General features: G+C 37.6%; 1 long non-coding RNA gene across 1 annotated transcript; it reads right to left on the bottom strand.

The window, feature by feature from the left end:
* Nucleotides 1-12328: 12328 nt before the first annotated feature.
* On the bottom strand, nt 12329-16737 carry LOC126788205 (uncharacterized). The gene is made up of 3 exons (XR_007671344.1): nt 16209-16737; nt 15010-15073; nt 12329-12386 (listed from the first exon to the last, which is right to left on the bottom strand). It is a non-coding gene; the product is annotated as an uncharacterized LOC126788205 (long non-coding RNA).
* Between the last annotated feature and the right edge of the window lie 3891 nt (nt 16738-20628).

The following is a 20628-nucleotide window of genomic DNA, read 5'->3' as shown; positions in this document are numbered from 1 at the left end:
GCCGAGTTGTAGGGTTCAAAATAACTCTCTCGGTGTAGGGAATTCATGAGTAGACTATGAGATTGAATCAATGAAGTTAAGAATCGTTAGGATTAATTGAAAATACGCATTCTCGGATTTTAAATCGTGAAAATCCACCCGTTGGATTGATTATGTTTTCGACCTAAGGAGTAAGGATTAATTAAGTGGTTTTACTAAATGTGATGGTTATTTAATTACTCGAGAATATGATTCTTGACTTGTCTCTTCGATCATAATGAAGCTATACCTTAATAAGTTAAACTACGAATAGTTTGATCCTTTGTAAATGGTACGTAGGCAGCCCAATCAAGATTTGGGAGCAGCCACAATTATTTTAGATTAGATATTGGTTCGCTTGTTATAAATTGAAAATTAACGCGTAAATAGGTAAATTTTGGGGCAGGTCGTTTCATTTGGTATCAGAGCTTAGGTTCAACGCTTGGACCATCGTACTTTTGAATTAGTGATTATGTGATTGGAGATGTGAAATATCGATTATGGTAATTAGTTAACTTTGGCGTTATATTGAGTTTTATTTATTATTTATTCATAGCGGCTAGTTAATAATTAAATTGAGTGAGTGCTATCGGGAATGGGAAACGAATATGAGATTTATTTAATGCCTTAGTTAATATCTTTTGATTTTGTCTATACTTATCCGACAATGGGATCCCCGTAAAATTTTGTTGAAGATTTATTAGGAAATGGGATTTCCAGGAGATAATATTAACTGTTTAATTTGAATTTCACATATGATTGTTTTCCCTTGGCTTTGGTAATTGGAATATTTCGGAAATGAGATTTCCGGGAGATAATATTAACTGTTTTATTTCCTTAATTGCGACATGTGGGACATGTCGAATTATATTATTTCTTTCTTTGAATTCTCTTATTTGATTTTGAGATTTATATGTACGGTTGAGAACCGTACTCGTTCTATCTATTCTTAATCCGGTATCATCTCCTTTAACTATATAAAGGGGACACGATCAACAGATAAGAATGATTTTCTATTTTATTTCGGTATCCTCTCCTTTAATCCTATAAAAGGGGCACGATCAACGAAATAATATTTCATCTTTTCCGGTATCCTCTCCTTTAGCAACATAAAATGGGGCATGATCAACGGATAAGAATGCTATCCATTTTTACAATTATCCTCATTTATTATATTGTGAATAACGGGACTAGTTCACTCTTTGTTGTCGAGACCATACACTTTGAGATGACTATGTAAGTATACTATATCATTTTTCCGTCTGGGAGGCGATGTTACTTAGCCAGCAATGATATGATGATTCAATACCCTCTTCGTAAACGTGACGTGACGGTATTGAGAACTTGATATTTACATATGTAGATATATTTTTCCCAGGGGGCATATTGTACGGCGTTTCTTATTTATTTAATTCAGGCTATCGAGGCTAGTCCCCTTTTTACTGATTATCCTATTTGACTAGCGGGGCTAGTCCATTTCCTGTTATTTGCTATATTGTATCGACTAGCAGGGCTAGTCGGCTTCTAGATATGCTTAATTATTTATGTAGACTAGCGGGGCTAGTCTAAGTTGTATAATGATCCTTAATTATCTAATAGTATTATTTTGACTAGTAGAGCTAGTTTATAGTTTATGATCTGACCGTATTATTTTGACTAGCGGGGCTAGTCCACATTATACGGCCTGATAGTATTATTTTGACTAGCGGGGCTAGTTTGCATTTATGACTTGAGATATATCTTTGACTAGCAGGGCTAGTCCAGTTTCTGTAATTGAGTTATTATTTGACTAGCAAGGTTAGTCTATTTCTATTGTATGATTATTACTTTTCGGAGATTGGCAGGGTTAGTTTATTTTCTATATTTCGTCGGATATTTATCCGAGATTGGAAATCTCAGAAATTAATAAGTTAGTTTCGGCATTTTAGTAATTACTTCATGAATGAGATTCTCGTTAATTATATTTTACGTTAATTAATGACCCTTGTTGTCTTAAAGTGGGTTGGGCGGTTGTGATCTAAGAGGAGCAGAAAGCTCCATGGTCGATCGATGTTATGTGTCCTAATGTCTCATAGCGTAATGGACATCTTTATGAATTTTATAGGTTATGATTTATTATTGTTGATGCCTGAATTTGTTTTAAATGTCGTGGAGGCCGTTTTAACTGGAGGAGCAGATGGCTCCAGTGTTGAGGTGGTTTTGTGATTATTAGAAGTGTCGTTTTGTGCAGGTAGGGTTAGCTACTTTCAGGGTAGATTATGCCGAAATTTCGTTACGCCTCCTTTGATAGTGGTCCCTGCACAATTTGCCCCAAGTGTTAGGTTATTTTGGTAATCTCCTTTTGAAAGTGGTCCTGTTGGTTGAATGTTATGCTTCATAGTAATAGATCTATGTAACATCATCGATTAGTTATAATTGAATTATGAGTTGAGAACTCTTAGGAGGAAATGTTTTCGTATTGACTCGAGAGGTATTTCGAGTTCTAACTTGTCGATTGTGTGGAATAATAAGGGCAGTACGTATTTCAATACTTGTATTGTGTGATCCATTGCTATTGGATCGTATGGTGGTGGAACTACTTGCTGATTCAGTTTTGACTCTGGAGGTCATGATCTTCATGGACTAGTGTCCTTTTTGTTGGGGGCTAAAGGATATTGAGAATTAGATTATTTGGTTAATTTTATATTTTTGGTGATTCCTCGTGAGATGAGATGTTGATGGTAATTTCCCTGCGATCTTGTCACCTTGAAAAAGCTCAAGGTAGAGTGTGATATTTCCGACGAGCCTTTACTTATCTGAATAAATTTCTCGGTTGGACAGTTGGGGACTATTCTCGGTGTATTAATAATAAAGACTCGTTACCCTTCTCTCATATTCTTAATTCGGTAATTTGGTCGAAATTTTGGTTGTGACATATTTCAGTTGGCCATTAGTTGTGTCACTACCACCATTAATAACTGGCGCATTTTAACCTAGAACTTGGGGGATTTCAGATTATAGAAACATTAACTTGATAATGAAAGATTCTTGCTAATTTATCGAAGCTAGAGATTTTTCATAGCTTTAGTGGTGTTGTTAACAAGGAATTAGTTGGTACTCGTAATGAGAACATAGAAACGAACTGTGTGGCCTGTTGGCATTGCTTAAGTATGGAACAGAGTATCGTTTAAGGAATTGATCGATTGATTTTGTTTAACCTTTGGTGTCACTTTTAGAGAATGATTTCTTGTGGCTTTGGAAATCCTTCGAGTTGAGATTGAATGACTTATAGTACATTAGGGTAGTTTAGGTATGTAGAAGTCACGATAGGATATCGCAGGAGTCGTTGAGGTGCTTGGTATGTGATCTGTGGGGTAAACCCAATTTTTAGAAATATTCAATATTTAATCAGTGGACATCTCGAGTCAAACTCTTTTATAAAGAGGTACTCTCTCCGATATATATAGAACAATAGACCATAAAAAGATGTATGTTTCATTAGATTGAGGCGTGGTGGGACCACCCTTTGATGAGTGTATGGCCTGGGAGGTCATCATAAATTTTTTTGGAGACGAAAGGTTAGGGGAGGCAACCATACCCCTTTTTCCTTTTATCAGGTATGTAAATTTCGAGGGCGAAATTTTTATAAGGAGGAGAGAATTGATACACCCCAATCTTTTACCCTTACGATTTTACTTTTACCTTTATCGGGATTCGTATTAAGTGTAGAGACTCTAAATATTCACTTTTCGATGAGTAAGTTTTTTCGGGAAAACTTCATTCACAGAAGTTGTAGGGCTCATTGATATGAATTCGTAGACACGCGGCATGCCTAAATCGGAGTTCATATGAAAAGTTACGAATCAAAAATTGTATGGGGTATTTTTGGAAAATAGTATAAATATGGGGTGAAATATCAGGAAAAAAAAAGAGAAGAAACTGAATTTTCAAATTTTTGGTGGCACTGTTCATCGAGGGAAAAGTCCCACTTTCCCGAGTCCGACCCGACCCTGCCACCTTCTTCTCGTTGGAACACCGTCGTTCGGGCACTTTAGACCGGCGCACCAGTCCCATTTGAGCATCTCGAATGTCGGTCGATTTGGGTTGGTGGCTGACTCTTTCTTGCCGCCGTGTTGGAGCAGCGTCGCCTAGAAGCTTCGCCATCGTCGATCGCTTTTTTGATAAGAACTCCCTCCTTCGGCTGCCATAGCTCGAGTTTCTTGAGGGGTTTTGAATGTCTCATCTCCAGCAGCAAACCATCCAAAGGAATTGAGCGAACATGCACCAGGTAAGACAATCGACGATTTGAAATTCTATGGTTTCATGATTTGGGGATTTTTTATTTGTATTCAATTGATGTGTTTAGACTCCGATTTGGGCTTAGTAGTGAACTAGAAAGTTGTTAGTAATGTTGAGTAGATTGTGTTGATGAAATTTTGTGGTGATTGGAGGGCGCCGCCACTGTTCCAGCGGCACATTGCGCCGAAATCCAGTCGAGTTATATGATTCAAAATAACCCTCTCGTTGTAGGGAATTCATGAGTAGACTGTAAGATTGAATCAATGAAGTTAAGAATCGTTAGGATTAATTGAAAATACGCATTCTCAGACTGTAAATCGTGAAAATCCACCCGTTGGATTGATTATGTTTTCGACCTAAGGAGTAAGGATTAATTAAGTGGTTTTACTAAATGTGATGGTTATTTAATTACTCGAGAATATGATTCTTAACTTGTCTCTTCGATCATAATGGAGTTATACCTTACAAAGTTGAACTACGAATAGCTTGATCTTTTGTAAATGGTACGTAGGCAGCCCAACCAAAGTTTGGGTGCAGCTATAATTATTTTAGATTAGATATTGGTTCGCTTGTTATAAACTGGTGTAGGGTGTCTCATTTAGTTTTGAAAACATTTATTTACCATGCCAATGTAAAACCAATTTAAATAAATAATGAATGAATGACAAACATATTAACACTCGTGAGGTGCTTTCAGATTTCCATATTCTCTTCTTGACAAATGAATGCACACAATACTATACACTAGTGTGAACATCTCTATTATAGAGTAAACTTAACTTAATCTACAAACATATTTACTATATATTATACGCCGGTGGCTTTTTGAACAGTGTGGCTACAGTTGTGAACAGTATAGGGCTGCTGGGCCGGGTTGTACTGAAGGTGTACTGTTCATATCCACAGTATTCCCGATTTTGTCCTTACTTTCTTCTACTTCTTCTATGCTCTTCTGCTTTCTTCTCACTTCGCTTCTTCTCTCACTGCTCTCAGATTTCTTCTCACCGCAAAATTAAAAACTTTAAAGCTTCCATCCCATCTGGAAGAGAGAGAGAGAGTTGTGCCCTCACTCTTCTCAGTTCCCTACCGCTCTCGACAATCTTCACCACAGATGCTTCAGTTCTTCTCTTCGTCTTCTAGCTTCAATTCAGAGGTACCAATCATTCTCTCTATAATCAATGATAAATCATAGCATAGATTAGACTCCCCAATCAACAGATTTGGGGATATAAAAAAAACTGGAGAACTTGACGAGCTGATCGAAGGTTTAGGGATTCGGCGACGTCAAGATAAAGAGGAAGTGAAGACTGTCAGACGATCTCCGTGGCGCAGACCAAGACCTCAAGTTTGGAGTTAACCTTGAAGAGCCGGAACAGGTAAAAACCCTTCTGGGTTTTCACAATGAATTCTCGGTGTTGTTTGAATTGAAATCAATATGTTGGGTTCTGGTATGGATTAAGTTTAGATTTGGATTGAGTTATGAATTGGGTTTCAATTAAATTAGTGTATTATCTCAGTCTCTCACAAATTAGGTTAGTTTCAATTTGGATTGAGTTATGATTTGGGTTTATATGTTTTCTGGAATGTGGATTGTCTACACCTACACCAATGGTCTAAATATAAGTTTTCTCAAGTTGATTATAAACTATATGTGTGGGTTGTTATGTTTGGTTATATCGAGCTGCTGTGGTTTGTACATATAGGATCTTATACTTTATTGAGTCTACATAATTTGATTATGTATGTTTACTAATCTAAATTGTTATTAGCTCTCAAGCTTATAGAGGACCGTGCAACTAACAGTCTGTAAATTATGTGTACCAGGTTCAAAAGCACATTAAATACAAGCAGAAGATCATATTGAATTGCCAGGTTCCATTGTTGTGATCATTTGTATACAAATAGACACTGTCATGTCTCCTCTTAATATTACTTTGAAGGAATTGCTGAGGAATTGTATGTTGATCAATGTTGTTCTGCTGGTATACTATTTTTGAGTGGTCGGTGTTACTGTTCATACGTTGTTCGTGACTTTATTGACCTTGCTCTCCTTTACATTTACGCCAAAGGGTTCTGGTCGTTTTAGTTCTTTCGTTTTCTGCTCTATGCGCGCTATCTCTTCCTCTCCGTCTTTCTCTCTCTCCCATCGTTGTGTAGAGTTTGGTCTCCTTTGATTGTGTTTATCGGTAAGTCCTCCCCTGGGTTTCAATATGCTCACCGTTTTCTTGCTGACATTTCAGTTGGTGAATGAGGAAGATTAAGGTAGAATTTTTGTTCTTAGATTAAGTTTGAGTTTTGAAAGTTTTTCACTTGGTGAATGAGTGGGGATTATCAATTCAGTAGATTCAAATTTCAGCTTTCTAAAGCTCCTTCAAGTTGATGATTGTTCACTAATACTGATATTTAAAACTCTTAGATTAGTTTAATGAACCTCAACTGAGGAATGGAGGATCCATATGGAGATCTATACAGAGTTACAAGTTTCATTTGATGTGAAGAAATATCTGCCATAATGCCAGTATGTCAAGTCTGATATTATAGTTCTTCACTCTTTGTTATAACTAAGGATTAAAAACTTGGATTTCACAATTTCTATGGACGACTCAGCTTTGAGCTTTCGAATTATTTTTCTCTGTATTGTATTGATTCGATTTTTGATTTCATTCCCTTCACTTTTCCTAGAATTGAATTCATTATGTTCACTCGAGATTTTTTTTTTCAAGTGCTTTGCTATTGTTGATATGAGCCTATTGGTAGATGGTGTGTTTAGGAGAGAGATGAAATTGCAATATGATATAATGTATAGTTGTTGGGGCTGCAATTTACTTGCTAACTGGTCTATGTGCAATCAATGAGTAATAATGAGAACATAGCAGGTATGCAACATATGTAATTCTTGGTTATTGTGGTTATCTCTTCTCAATAAGTTCATGACACATATAAACTATTTATGAGTTTTCTCTGCAATCCGTTCATATTAAACAACATAATTTGAATTCATTTTTTTAACATAATTTCGTACGGTATGGTGTGAGTGAATTCTATATTTGTGTTAAATTGAGAAATTGGGTTTTATGTAAATTCTATATTATAGTAATGTAAATCTCAATGCAAATTTGTAATCTAAAATCTTAGGTAGCTTGATATCAAGCTTTATGTTATAGAAATCCCGGCATCTATCTTCAATAAAGTGCCTCTCTTTTGTTGTAATAATTTTCTTCTTCCATAAATTTGTCCTAATTACTCTGATAATCTTTTCCTTCAGTGTTAGAATGATCGTTTGGTTTTGTACATTCTATTTTAAAATGATGTTTTATCTGAATTTTTAGATCTGATTACAGGCTTTTTTTTAATATCCGAAGTTCAGCTCTTTATCCCTCCTAAATCCTAATGCTATTATGCGAATATCATATTGTTACCGAGTAAATAGTGCTTTAAAGTTTACATCTTTACCTTTGGCAATTGCAAGTTTCCAATGTAAAATTTAACCTTTTCTGTGTTTGACAATAAAGAAGCTATTCCAGGAGCTAAATGTGAATCAAACATATATGAATTTGATTGTTATCCACATAGCTTCTAAATGTGAAATACTTGGTCTTCATATGGAGCAGACTCCATAAAATCAATAAGCTTCTGCAACATTTGAGCTATTTAGTATCTTCCGGTACCAAATAAATTGGGTCCACTGTTTTACGTTGGAATGTGATTTTGTAGTTACCAGAAAGATAGAGCCCCGCAGCAAGGCGCGGGTGTACTTCCTAGTCTCTATTAATAAAGCGAAGTGCTACTACTGTTCACCGTCTGCACTGTTCACATGCTCCAGTATCGAGACTATTTTGCCCATTTTGTTTGTTGGGGTTGGAGAGGGGAAAAAGGTTCAGTTTGGTCATTGAACAACTTCATGCGTAGCGTTACGTGCTGCAACGACATCAGCTGCTCTCCTTCTTTTGCTTACGGTGCCAGACCCTCCTGCTTCACGAGACGACCTAGGCTTAGACCGCGGCAACCGAAGAGACGCCGAGATCTAGGAACAAAACCAGTGGAAGAGAGGAGCGCCTAATTGGGAAACTGAGCCAGTCAACGAGAGAAGCAAGTGCCATGACAGGAGATGACGCCGGAAACGAATCGAGAGAGAACATCGAACAATGATTACGGCGACGGTGGTGTACCCTAAACTCAGGAGAGAAGGAAAGAAACCGATCTTCTCTTGGCACCTCATTTGATCAAACGAAACAGTAAGTCATTCGTCTGCCTATTGCTTCATTTTTCTTATTCAGAATTCGGCTCTTCCCTATCTTGGTTGTTCAGTTGTTTTTATCGATCATTTTGGGTGTTTTCTGTTCTTATTGAGTTATTTGATCTACTATGTTGTTGGTTTAGACTGCTGATATTGATTTCATAGCCTTGACCCCAATTTCTTGGATGACCAACGAATTTGATATCAAATTCCAGTTAAAAGCCACTATCTTTGACAAAATTAAAGAAAATAATTTACAATTTTATCGATAACTAGCTTTGAGTTTTAGGAAATAGGTTCGGTGTCCTCTGGGTTTTCAATACATGTTCTATAGAGATGCATATGATCCATCGAACTAAAGAGAATATGGAAAGGTGCTAGGCATACTATTATCTTAGTTGTGGACGTTTCGAGTTCTTTCAATTTATATTATAAGATCAAATTAGCTTTTCACTGTGCCTCGGTTGATATATTGCTTGAATTAAATTACCAGACACATTTATTTTGCAAGAAAGTTAGGTGATAAGGAAGACAAAAACAATAACTTGAATTGGAAGGTCTACTACCTAACCATGTGCCAACAGATTACACATAAGCCAATAGTTTGGATCAGCTGCAATATTTCACGAATGTGTTTCTTATAGTTTTACTGAAAACATTTGCTGTCTCTATCAGTATAGATTAAATAGAAAAATATAGTTTGGAAGAAACTAGGCTCAAATTCAGTGTATGAAATTCAGATAACATAATTCATATATCTGTTCAGTTGTAATCTAGGTGATATATGAGTTTGGTTTGAATTTATGTTCAATTTTACTCGGTTTCCTGATTGAATTCGTCCATGATGCTTGCAATTGTGTTTTATAGGTAATTTTAAAAAACTTTCATTTCACATGTATGTCATGGTTCTGCCAAAATCGCATTCCGGCACACGCGCGAGCGCGGGCGCAGAGGCTAGTACTGAAAATGTAAGGGTGCGGATCGAAAGTCTCGAGAACCGAGAATGTACAAAGCCGAAAGTCTCAAGTTCAAGGTTGCCAAACCAGTCTAGATAATCAAAACAATAATCATCTTTCGTAGTCAACACTCGATGACGTGTATGGCCATGCCATCTAGAGTACCTTTTAGCTGTTGCTGAAATGCCTTAGAGATTTCTGAATGATGATCTTGATCATGCTTTGTCGTCGTAGTTAAATCTAACACTGCTTCGGCAGCTTGAGCTCGACTTGTCGCATCATGGATATGACAATCCATCGCTGAGCAGACACACACGAGCCCTGAAAATTCAGATGCAAGTTATCTGAGTTAAGCTTCAAGATCGCAAAGTTAGAACTTGCTCTCCCAGCCTCGGTCATTTCTGCGAGGACCATCTTCAAACATGCACATGCACGTATACCTGTGCACGAGCCCATGATGTTGTCACCAATCTGAGATGGAAGACTCAAATGCAGCCTAAGCATCTTCCACGATTGCCAAGCACTAGTGTCTTCTACACCTTACGTGCCAATCTAAGGATCATTAGATAAAGATCCATAATTCCATGACAGTGGTATTACGTTACCCAACTCTATGGGATTCTGAACACCATCTTTCCGAACACCTATTCTTCATTTTCCTTTCTTAACCTTACCAACTAAAATGAAGAACAAATTAGGGTTCGTCAACGGCCTCGGGCCGGAGTTTAGTAAATTTTAAAAAGTGACGGATCGATTATTTTCATAAATATGAGATCGAAGTCCGTCCACCTAAAGCGGGTCTTCTGGACTTTTGCGGGCCGGGCCGGGCCGAGCCTTGCGGGTTTGTATTAGAAAGAAAGAAAATATAATACTCTTATTTAAGAGTTTGGAACAATAAAAGAATTATTATAAAACATTCTCAAATGAAAGTCATAAATAAATTATAGTTTCGAAATATTGTCGATCGACATCGATAGATGTGATCGATATATATATTTAGGGCTAACGAAAAAAGAGACGTGTTGACATAATAAAACTCCATTGACGGGGGCTTTATCAAATGAGTTTCCTTATTACGAGCACGCACAATTGGTGACAAAAATTAGGTGATTTTGAATATGTAAAAAACTTTCGGCATTCGCATCTTGGTAATGGGTCATCCCTTAGGGCGTATTAGTGATGTTTTTGATTTACCGGAAATTCCGACAGTCAAACGAGGTCTGAATTGGATGAAATTTTTACAGGGTCACTAAACATATATACCGATCACATCGGTTGGGGTCAATTGATCTCGAGAAGTTTCTTTCATATAGTCACTTCGTAATGCGATAGTTTTATTCTAAACTTAATATAAAAGTTATAATATTTTTTTAAATGAAAGGTTATAAAACAATACTGGACACTTAAGCGATCGACAACTCCAGTTCGAAATATGGTCAATCGACACCACCAAATGTGATTAGTATATATATTTAGGGACCCCGTAAACATTTCATCCGTTTTGGACATGGTTTGACCATTTGTACCTACTCAACCAAAAAAGAAGCGTTTTGACATATTGAAACCCCATTAACTGGGGCTTTGCCAAATGGGTTTCCTCAGTGTGACCACGCACAATAGGTAACAAAAATTAGGTAATTTCAGATATGCAAACAACTTTCGGCGTTCGCATCGTTGTAATGGGTCATCCCTTAGGACATATTAGTGGTGTTTTCGGTTTACCAGAAATTTCGACGGTCAAACGAGGTCCGAATTAGATGCAATTTTTACAGGATCACTAAATATAAGTACCGATCACATCGGTAGGTATCGATTAATCTCGAGAAATTTCTTTCATATAGTCAATTTATAATGCGATAGTTTTATTTTAAACCTAGTATAAAGGTTGTGATACATTAGTGGACACTTCGGCGATCGACAACTACGGTTCTAAATACGGTTGATCGACACCAGCACATGTGATCGGTATATATATTTAGGGAGCCCGTAAAAATTTCATCCTTTTTGGACATAGTTTAACTGTCCGTACCTACGGTAAACAAAAAAGACATTTTGAGATATTAAAACCCCATTGACCGAGACTTTGAAAAATGTGTTTCCTCGGTGTGACCGCGCACGATCGGTGACAAAAATTAGATGATTTCATATAAGCAAACGAATTTCGACGTTGCATCCTGGTAATGGGTCATCTCTTAGGGCATATTAATGGTGTTTTCGGTTTACCGAAAATTCTGACGATCAGACGAGGTCCGAATTAGGTGAAGTTTTAACAGAGTCCCTTCATATACTTCATATAGTTGTTTCATAATGCTACAATTTTATCTTAATTCTAGTATAAAGTTATAATATAAAGAAATATAAAATTTTAAATATAGTATTATTAACATATATAATAATTTATGTTTAATTATTATAAAAAAGACATATAATTGATATATGTATAATATATTATATGCATGTATAATATTTTTTTACGGGCTTTTACCGGCCTGGACTTCCGGGCTTTTGACGGACCGCACTGGGTTTCACACCCCTAAACTAAGTCCGGCCATCTACTCACGGAAGCGTAGTTTGGCGGACTTTCTTGCCCGCCAGGCCAGGTAAAAGCCTATCGGACATGGGGGCCTCCGCGGACTTTTCGGATCCGCAGGCTAAATGATGAAGCCTAGAACAACCATTCACTTAAAAAAAAAATCTGACTTAATCGGTACTCCCACATGATAATCATTTCCATTGCTAAAATTCAATACTAGCACCAAGAAACCAACATCACAATATATGTTATTCTCTATTTCTAGGTCCACAACATGTATTTAACTCAGAGTTTGTCATTCACATACCTTGTTCCATTCTCATTTTCCTCACACTAGGGCCAAGCCTTTGTCGTGGTCTGCGCACTGTGGATGAGCATTGGGTGCAGATGCTTATTTAGTATTAATGTATAAACAACTAAAAATACTTGTTAGACTTGAAAATATCAATGATGTACCAAATGTACGATCGAGTCTATGAAAGAATTTCATAAACTAGATTCGATGAATTTCCAAGGCATGAATTCAATACAAGTCCCACAATGAATAACAACAACACGATTCAATCAACTAGATTCACTAGATATCACAACATTTAAGAAGATCGAACAAGTGAATCCAAAACAGTGAATTAATTAACAGTCAATAGTTCAAGAACAATGCTTATCACAAGAAGAGCAACGCACAACAAATTTCCAATTTTGGAAGTCAACAAGATCCAAGGCAAGGATATCAACCAAGAGCAAACTACTCAAAGAATAACTCTAGAGTCAAACGAACTGTCAATGATAACGGAATTGAATTCAAGACTCTAGACGAATTATATGTTTTCTTTCAAAACTTTTTCTCAAGTTGATGTGCTCATATTATCCTATATTTCTATCAATCATATCCTTGGTTTATATGTTTAGTTCTTTAACATATGATTGATTTATGTTATTTTAATATATTTATAGGTTTGTGTCAAAGAGAAACGAAAAAATGTTTAAATGAGCTAACAAAGATTAAATGGTGATTATAAACCTCATTGCCAGAATCTGCCAATGCAGAAGGTCCAACTTTGCCTAGCTACTGTAAGAGGTACATATAAAATCAGGCCATGAGCCATATATCATTGGAAACATACAACAGTCTATTTTCTGTAGGATTTTACGGATCTTTATGTCGATACGAGGAAGTTATGATTGTTTGAGTGACGACATGTCAGAACTGAAATATGTTCAGGTTCATTAGCATTCATGGATAGTTCAAGTTTCGTGGCACAAATGGATTCAATTTCAATACATTAAATTCAACGATTCAAATGAAGATGAAAAGAGTATATGGGTTTCTACTTTTTCATGAGATATTTAAATGTTTTCCCATTCTATATCAATTAAGGAGTCTAAAACCAAGTTTTATAAGGAAATTGAAGTCAAAGATGAGTAAGAATCTTCTCCATAAGGGCCTCCTGAAAAGATCCACTAAATTCATCGAGTTGTTCAAAAGGGTTAAAACGACCAATTATTAAGGGAATTCCTTGTCTGCTTTCTGTAAAATACTCGTTTGGAACTTTTGCTAGCATGACACCAAGTGAATCTTCAGGTACGAGAGCTTCCAAACACAAATTTCATATGAGAGAAGGTCTGAGAGCACAATGTAGACATCAAAGAGTAGAGACTATCCATTCATCTTCTCCATTCCATTCTTTTATGTTTTTGTTATGTTTTTCTTAGTTATAGTTTGCTAAACCTTTTTTTTGGGTTAAGATGATGTCATATCATAATTGTTTATGTAGTTTGATGTTTTATTGATGGATTTATAGTTTCTTTATGATGAATTCTTAGTCACTAATTGATTTGATATTTTATGTTTAAGTTCTTTGATTGATCACCTTAGGGCTTTGCATATAATAATTAGATGATAAATTTAAGGCGTATCTGCAATATAATTCTACTTAGCTTCTTGTAATTTAGAGTTGTGAATTACATTATTGTCGTACCTGAAGTAATGGTTTGCATGATTCTCTTGTTTTTTAGAACGTAATGAGTCATTCATCTTAAATTTTTGCCATGCTTGGAGAGTATCATCAACTTAAGAAAAAATATGGTCTAAGTGTTATACCTGGACTAAAATACGGGAATTATCATATAGAGAGACGAAATAATCCATTAGTTGCATCGTTACATAAATAGGAATATTGTTAGTGGTTGATTCTAATAGTCTAGGTTTTATCTTTTTTATTTGTTATCTTATCTCACTTGTTATTTGAAGATCTTAAACCATATCTTGATTGTTTTTGTGTTCTTATTTTAAATTAATTAAGTTAAGATTAAATCGATTCTCAATCCCTAGTTGGAATGACCTCGTTTTTGCACACTATACTAACGACGATTCGTGTGCTAGCGAGTTTAATTAGAAAACCACAACACAAGTCTCAAAGTCATACCAATCTAAGGTTAAAACATTTTCACGCTTGGCTAAATTGCCAATAATTTCCTAGAAAAAGCTTTCAAAACAAGCGAAAATATTTTTCCAAATCACTATACAAAATTTCATTTTGAAAAAAATAATTCCAAAAGATTTATGAGCCAACAAAAAATTTGTGGTATCCGAACCTTTTAAATCATTTAAAATCAAAAACTCAGAAGCATTGTTCTGATACCACTTCCTGTAATGCCCCAAGCTGGATCCTTCACCAGCTTAAGCACGTCACAGTGCCGCGAGCCGGTAAAATATATACCGAAAACTTGATTTACATTTTAAAGAAACACAATGCATTTTGTACAAGAAAACTAGTAACACAACAAAATCTTAAAATAATTTTGTGGTAAAAATCATTATTCTCCAAATACATTTGTCAATCTAAAACTTGATATAACTAATATTTATGAAAAATGAACTGAAAGAAGGTATCAACAAAGCTTAACAAGTAGTTTTAACTATGTTCTGAAGATTACAAACAAGTGAATACAATTTACAATGAAAACCGAGATACGGTTTAACCAACCTGAATCACACACCATGTCTCATCCTCCACTATCTCGTACCAGTGTACAATACCTACAGACACACTGATGTATGATGTCTCAATTAGCTTTGAAACCATTTATTTGGTATGCCAATGTAAAACCAATTTAAATTAAAAATAAATGAATGAAGAACTTTAGTACATATGTTGACTCGAGAATCGGTACATATATTCTCAATACGACATGTGAAAACCAAAAAGTACATGATGGCCAGTCTTATAGACCCACTACACGATCTTATCTCAAATCAATATAAAACAAGTAAGCGTAGCGAGAATATCCACTACACGTTTGCCCACACATTTCGAGTCCGTCTTTAAGATCAGAACTTGCACGACCAATGTAAATAAACCCTTCTGAGGTTTGGGGGATCAAACCCAAGGAAGTTAGTGTCACTGCTCGCTCTCAAGCAATCACAATTAGTCACGGTTCGGTCAATACATAAATATTACTTAATCCAAAGCTATAATTCTTGTCCATAGCTTTACCCAGTTTACTTGATCCTATTTCCTTTACACAAACTTCTCCAAAGTACAAAATCATTTATCACTCAAATCCAGAGTCTAAGGACTCCAAGCTCAAACCAATATTTAACGAATACTCAAATTCTGAGTAAACCAAACTTTTTGTTCAGTTTATATTCACTGAACTCATCTTATTTTGTACCCACAAATTCACTATGGGCACCCAAGACATATATCAATTTCATCTCTACAGCTTACTGGTCTTTCTCACTTAATCTCTTTCCAAATGAAATCATAATCCGTGTTTTACATTCACAAAAGGGTCAGTAAGGGTTTGAGCTCCTTCCCTTTCAAACCCTGACAATTTTATCTACTTAATAGATTACAACCCCACCCGGATCAACCATAACCAAATTCTCAAACCAACAATTTTAACCCAAGCTTCAAACTGAACAGAAATTAATCTGAGAATTATCCCACAGTCCTATTCAATTTCATCTTAACAAACTGGCAAAACAATGAATAAGAACACCATTTCCACAATTCGATTAAGATCTGAAGTCAAATAACTTTATAATAGCAAATCCCACAATTGTCCAATTACAGGGAAAACTAACTCCATAGAATTATTAGAAGTTTCATCTTCAAATACAAAATCACAGCAGCATTACAATTTAAATCAATCTGACTTTGAATCTCAAAGCTACAATTACCTTAGACATTTCAATTCACAGAAGCCTTCTCGACGAACACAATGAACATAGTCGACCAAATTGGATTTTGATGGTCGACTTAATCCAGAAAACTTCTTAATCAACTTGAAGCTTCACTAAGCTGCACCCAAAGCCGGCTTGAAGCCCAGAACTGCCAGAATAGTCTCCAATCCTCGAAGAACAATGAAGAACAAGAAACCCAGAAATTGGAATTTATCAAGATTCAACAAAATCCGAAAACTATAAGCCACGCACCGAAAATTACGAAGGGAAGATGAGTTTCGATACTAGGAAGAAAGCAACGTGGTTAGAGACGCCGGAAAACGCTGTGAATTCGCCGGAAGGAAACCCATAACTATTAATGCTTCAAGCCTTCGATTCTCTCTTTTCCAATGGCGATAGAGCAAGCTACGACCACCAGCACGTCTGCGATGGCGCAATGAAGAAGGTCGGACTAGTTCGCCGGCCGGAATCGATCTGAAGAGGTCGGAATCGCCGTTGGTCGTCGCGCGGGTGGAGGAGAAGAAGAAAGGAGTCGAACTCGATGTGGTTTCCTCATCCGATCCCAACATTCATATACATCTCAATAAATGAAATCCAAAGGCTAAGATTCAACCGTGGACTTTCAATGGCCAGATTACACTACAAACATTTTATAATTTTTCAAATAATTTGTTTATATTTCCAAACTTTAGAAGGTCATATAAAATAACTTGGGAATCTATAAAATTCCCCGAAAGTTCTACGTACTTGTCGTAACCTATACTTTCGTACCATGCTTATTCGGTAAGTAAATTCACTTGATATAAAATTATAAAAAATAATCTCAAGCTTTTGCTTTAATAATTACCGAGATTGTAAAATAAACATCATACAATCTCAATCTAGTTTGTTAATATTTTTGGGCTCACACTATCACTCTATTTCTTTCTCAAGATTCTTAAATTGGGATTTATCTAGTATATATTAATCAAGGATTATGAGATTTCAATTTTTCATCTATGCTCACATTAAGAAGTTTTCTAACCATTCTTGTGACGGGAAGTGGACCAATCAAATCCATGCCCTAGAGGCAGTTAATCCATGGGGGACTATGTATGATAGTGGTTCTGAGGGTTGTCGTGGTATAGGCCTGTGTATTTGACATTTGTGGCAAAATCTGGCTAGCTCTTGCGCGTCAGCAGTAAGTGTGGGACAGTAATAGCATATCCACAGTGTCTTTCCAGTTAGTGCACGACTATCGTAGTGATTACCGCAGTCGCCATTGTGAATTTCTTGCAAGATCTGTTTGCCTTCTTCAGTTGTGACACATCTTAAACTGGCGTTTAGGAGGCCCTACCGATACAACGTGCCATTTTGCTAGTGGTATCTCACCGCACGTCTCTTTAGTTGTCTTGCGACATCCTTGTCTTCGGGTAGCTTTTCATCACATTTAAATACTACGATCTCATTTATCCACGAGTCTTGTTGTCGTTCTATCTGACATATCTCTCGTAAGGTCTTGGAGATGGAAGGATGGTGGAGCACTTCGACCTTGGTATCCTTATGGAATTGATGTGGCTGCGCCGTGGCAAGCCTGCTAAGGAGTCCGCCCTTGCGTTACTGGCCCTCGGCATCTGGGTGATGTGATAGGATTCGAATCATTTCAATAACGCTGTGACGTATGCCAAGTAGGCAGCTAATTGCTCGTCTTTGGCGGTGAAAAACCTGGTGACTTGATTGACTACCACCGAAGAGTCGCTGAATATATTGATACTAGTTGCGCCAGTGTTGAGGGTCAACTGTAATATTGCAATTAGTGCTTCATATTCCGCTACATTATTAGAGGCAACAAAACTGAATTTGAGAGCGTACTCTAGCTCGAGTCCCCCCGTTCCGCTCAGGATGATGCCTGCACCGCTAGACTTGGCGCAACTGGAACCATCCACGTGTAAGTTCCATGGAGAAATTGTAGTGCTGGTTATGACATCACCTAGTGTTGTCTCAGTCGTATCTCGGGGAATCATTTCTGCAATAAAATCAGCTACGGCTTAGCCCTTTATAGCGGGCCATGGCTTGTATTCGATGTCAAATTCTGTTAACTCAATAGCCCACTTGTTGAGTCTCCCCGAGTGTTCTGGATTCTGTAGTACTTGTTTGAGGGGTTGGTTTGTACGTACGTGGATATTGTGAGCTTGGAAGTAATGTCATAGTCGTCTAGCCGCGACAATAAGCATAAGAGCAAACTGTTCCAGTGTCGGGTATCTCGTCTCTAGACCGTTCATGGCCCTGCTAGCGTAGAAGACTGACAACTCTTTAGTTCCGTCTTGGCGGACTAGTGCATTGCTAACCGCGGTTGTGGATACAGCGAGGTAAATGTACATTAGTTCTCCTGGCTTCGGGGTTGACAATAATGGTACTGCGGCGAGGTAGTCTTTTAGCCCCTGAAAGGCTTCCTGGCAGTTAGGTGTCCACTCAATTAGTTTACTCTTGGAATGCCTTAATAGCTTAAAGAATGGTTCACATTTGTAGGTCAACCTTGAGATGAATCATGATAATGCCACGTAACTACCATGAAGGGCCTCCATATCCTTCTTAAGTACTGGCTGCGCCATGTCCATAATGGCCTGTACTTTTTCCGGGTTTGCTTCTATGCCGCGTTGACTAATAATGTAGCCCAAGAACTTGCTTGTCGTTACGCCGAAAAAACACTTTTCTGGGTTCAACCGCATCTTGTACTTTTTAAGCACGTGGAAGATGGTTCAGAGGTTGGCTACGTAGTCCTCGGCTTTGACGCTCTTGGCCAACATATCATCCACGTATACCTCAATCTCATGACCGATATGCTTATCGAACATTTGTGTGGCACAACGCACGTACGTAACACTTGCGTTCTTTAACCTAAAGGGCATGACATTGTAACAATAAAGGCCCATTTCAGTAGTGAAGGTCGTAGCTTCTTGATCCTCAAGGTTCATGCGTATTTGGTTGTACCAAGAGTATGCATCCATCATGCTTAGCAAATTATGACCCGCAATTGCGTCAATTAGTTGGTCGATTTTGGGTAAAGGGAAGCTATCTTTAGGGCATGCCTTATTCACGTTCTTGTAATCCACACACATCGGCCATTTGCCGTTGGCTTTACGGACCATGACATAGTTTGAAATCTACTTTGGGTACTGGACCTCCCTAATGAACTTCATGCCCTTCAACTTGTCGACCTTCTGGCGTATTGCCATACTTTTTTCTTCGTCGAAGCTGCGGCGCTTTTGTTTGACTGGATATGCGGAAGGTTTGATGTGTAACTCGTGCTGATGATGTCAGGCAAGATGCCAGGCATATTCTCGTATGACCATACAAATACTTCCATGCTTTCTCCCAAGAAGTTTGTTAGGTCCTTCTTTATTGTGGGGCTAAGGGTAGCGCCGATCTTGATCTTTCGCTCCGGGTAATGCAGGAAGGGTGTGATGCTTTTCAAGGAAGATTTCGAGATTCGCCGGGGTCTTGGCTTCGTAAGGCGTAGTCTTTTCCTTGCCCTTAATTTTTTCTACTTCGCCATCTCGCGCGTCGATGACCTTGTCGGTTAAGTTTGTGGTAGCATGGTACCGCCAAGATTTTGTGCTGGTTGCGCGTGCGTTTAACTACGCGTGCTTGACACTCTTTTGCCACTTATTGTGATCCCCGGACCTTCCCTGTTCCGTTTGGGGTTGGAAATTTGACGAGCATCATGTATCCCATAATGAAGGTTCGCATTCGGTTGAGAGTAGGCCAACCGATGATTCCGTTGTAAGAATTGTACGCATCAACTACGATGAACTCAGCTTCGATGCAGACTTTGCATGACGCAATTCCAATGCGTACCGTCATATAGTCTGAGCCTAAAAGTTAGGTTATGTCTCTGGATAAGCTGATCAGTGGTTCGTGGTCTTGTATTAACTTCTTACCACTACGCTCCATCTTTTCGTAGCATCCCTTAAATAAAACATTTATTGCAGATCCTGTATCAATCATCATTATGCCCACGTCCCACTGTCCACCCAAGACTGCATCTATGAGAAATGCGTCGTCGTTGGGTAGAGAGATGTTGATTTCTTCTTCTTCTTCTTCTTCTTCTTCTTCAGTGAATGTGATTTGATTCCATCTTTCCTTCTGTCTTTTGGTGTTCCCCCCCTCGTGATGGCGCACACTTGTCTTGGGTGATGGTTGCGGGCGAAGCGCTTTTTCAAACGGTTGTACATGCTTGTCATTGGGGCTCCGCTCTCAATTACGTTGATGCGACGTATGTTTTCAACTGCTGCTAGCATGTTCTGCTGTGCTCTTGAATGCGCTGCCCGAACCCTTGTATCGCCGTTGGCTCTCATTGTGCGGAGGCTTCTGCAGTCATTCGTGTTGTGGTTTCCATTTTCATGAAATCTGCACCACTTACCAGTTTCTGCCTCGG

Source organism: Argentina anserina, chromosome 1, assembly GCF_933775445.1.
Source record: "Argentina anserina chromosome 1, drPotAnse1.1, whole genome shotgun sequence".
NCBI lineage: Eukaryota > Viridiplantae > Streptophyta > Magnoliopsida > Rosales > Rosaceae > Argentina > Argentina anserina.
Note: the sequence above shows the minus strand (reverse complement) of the source record. Positions and strands in the feature narration are given on the sequence as shown.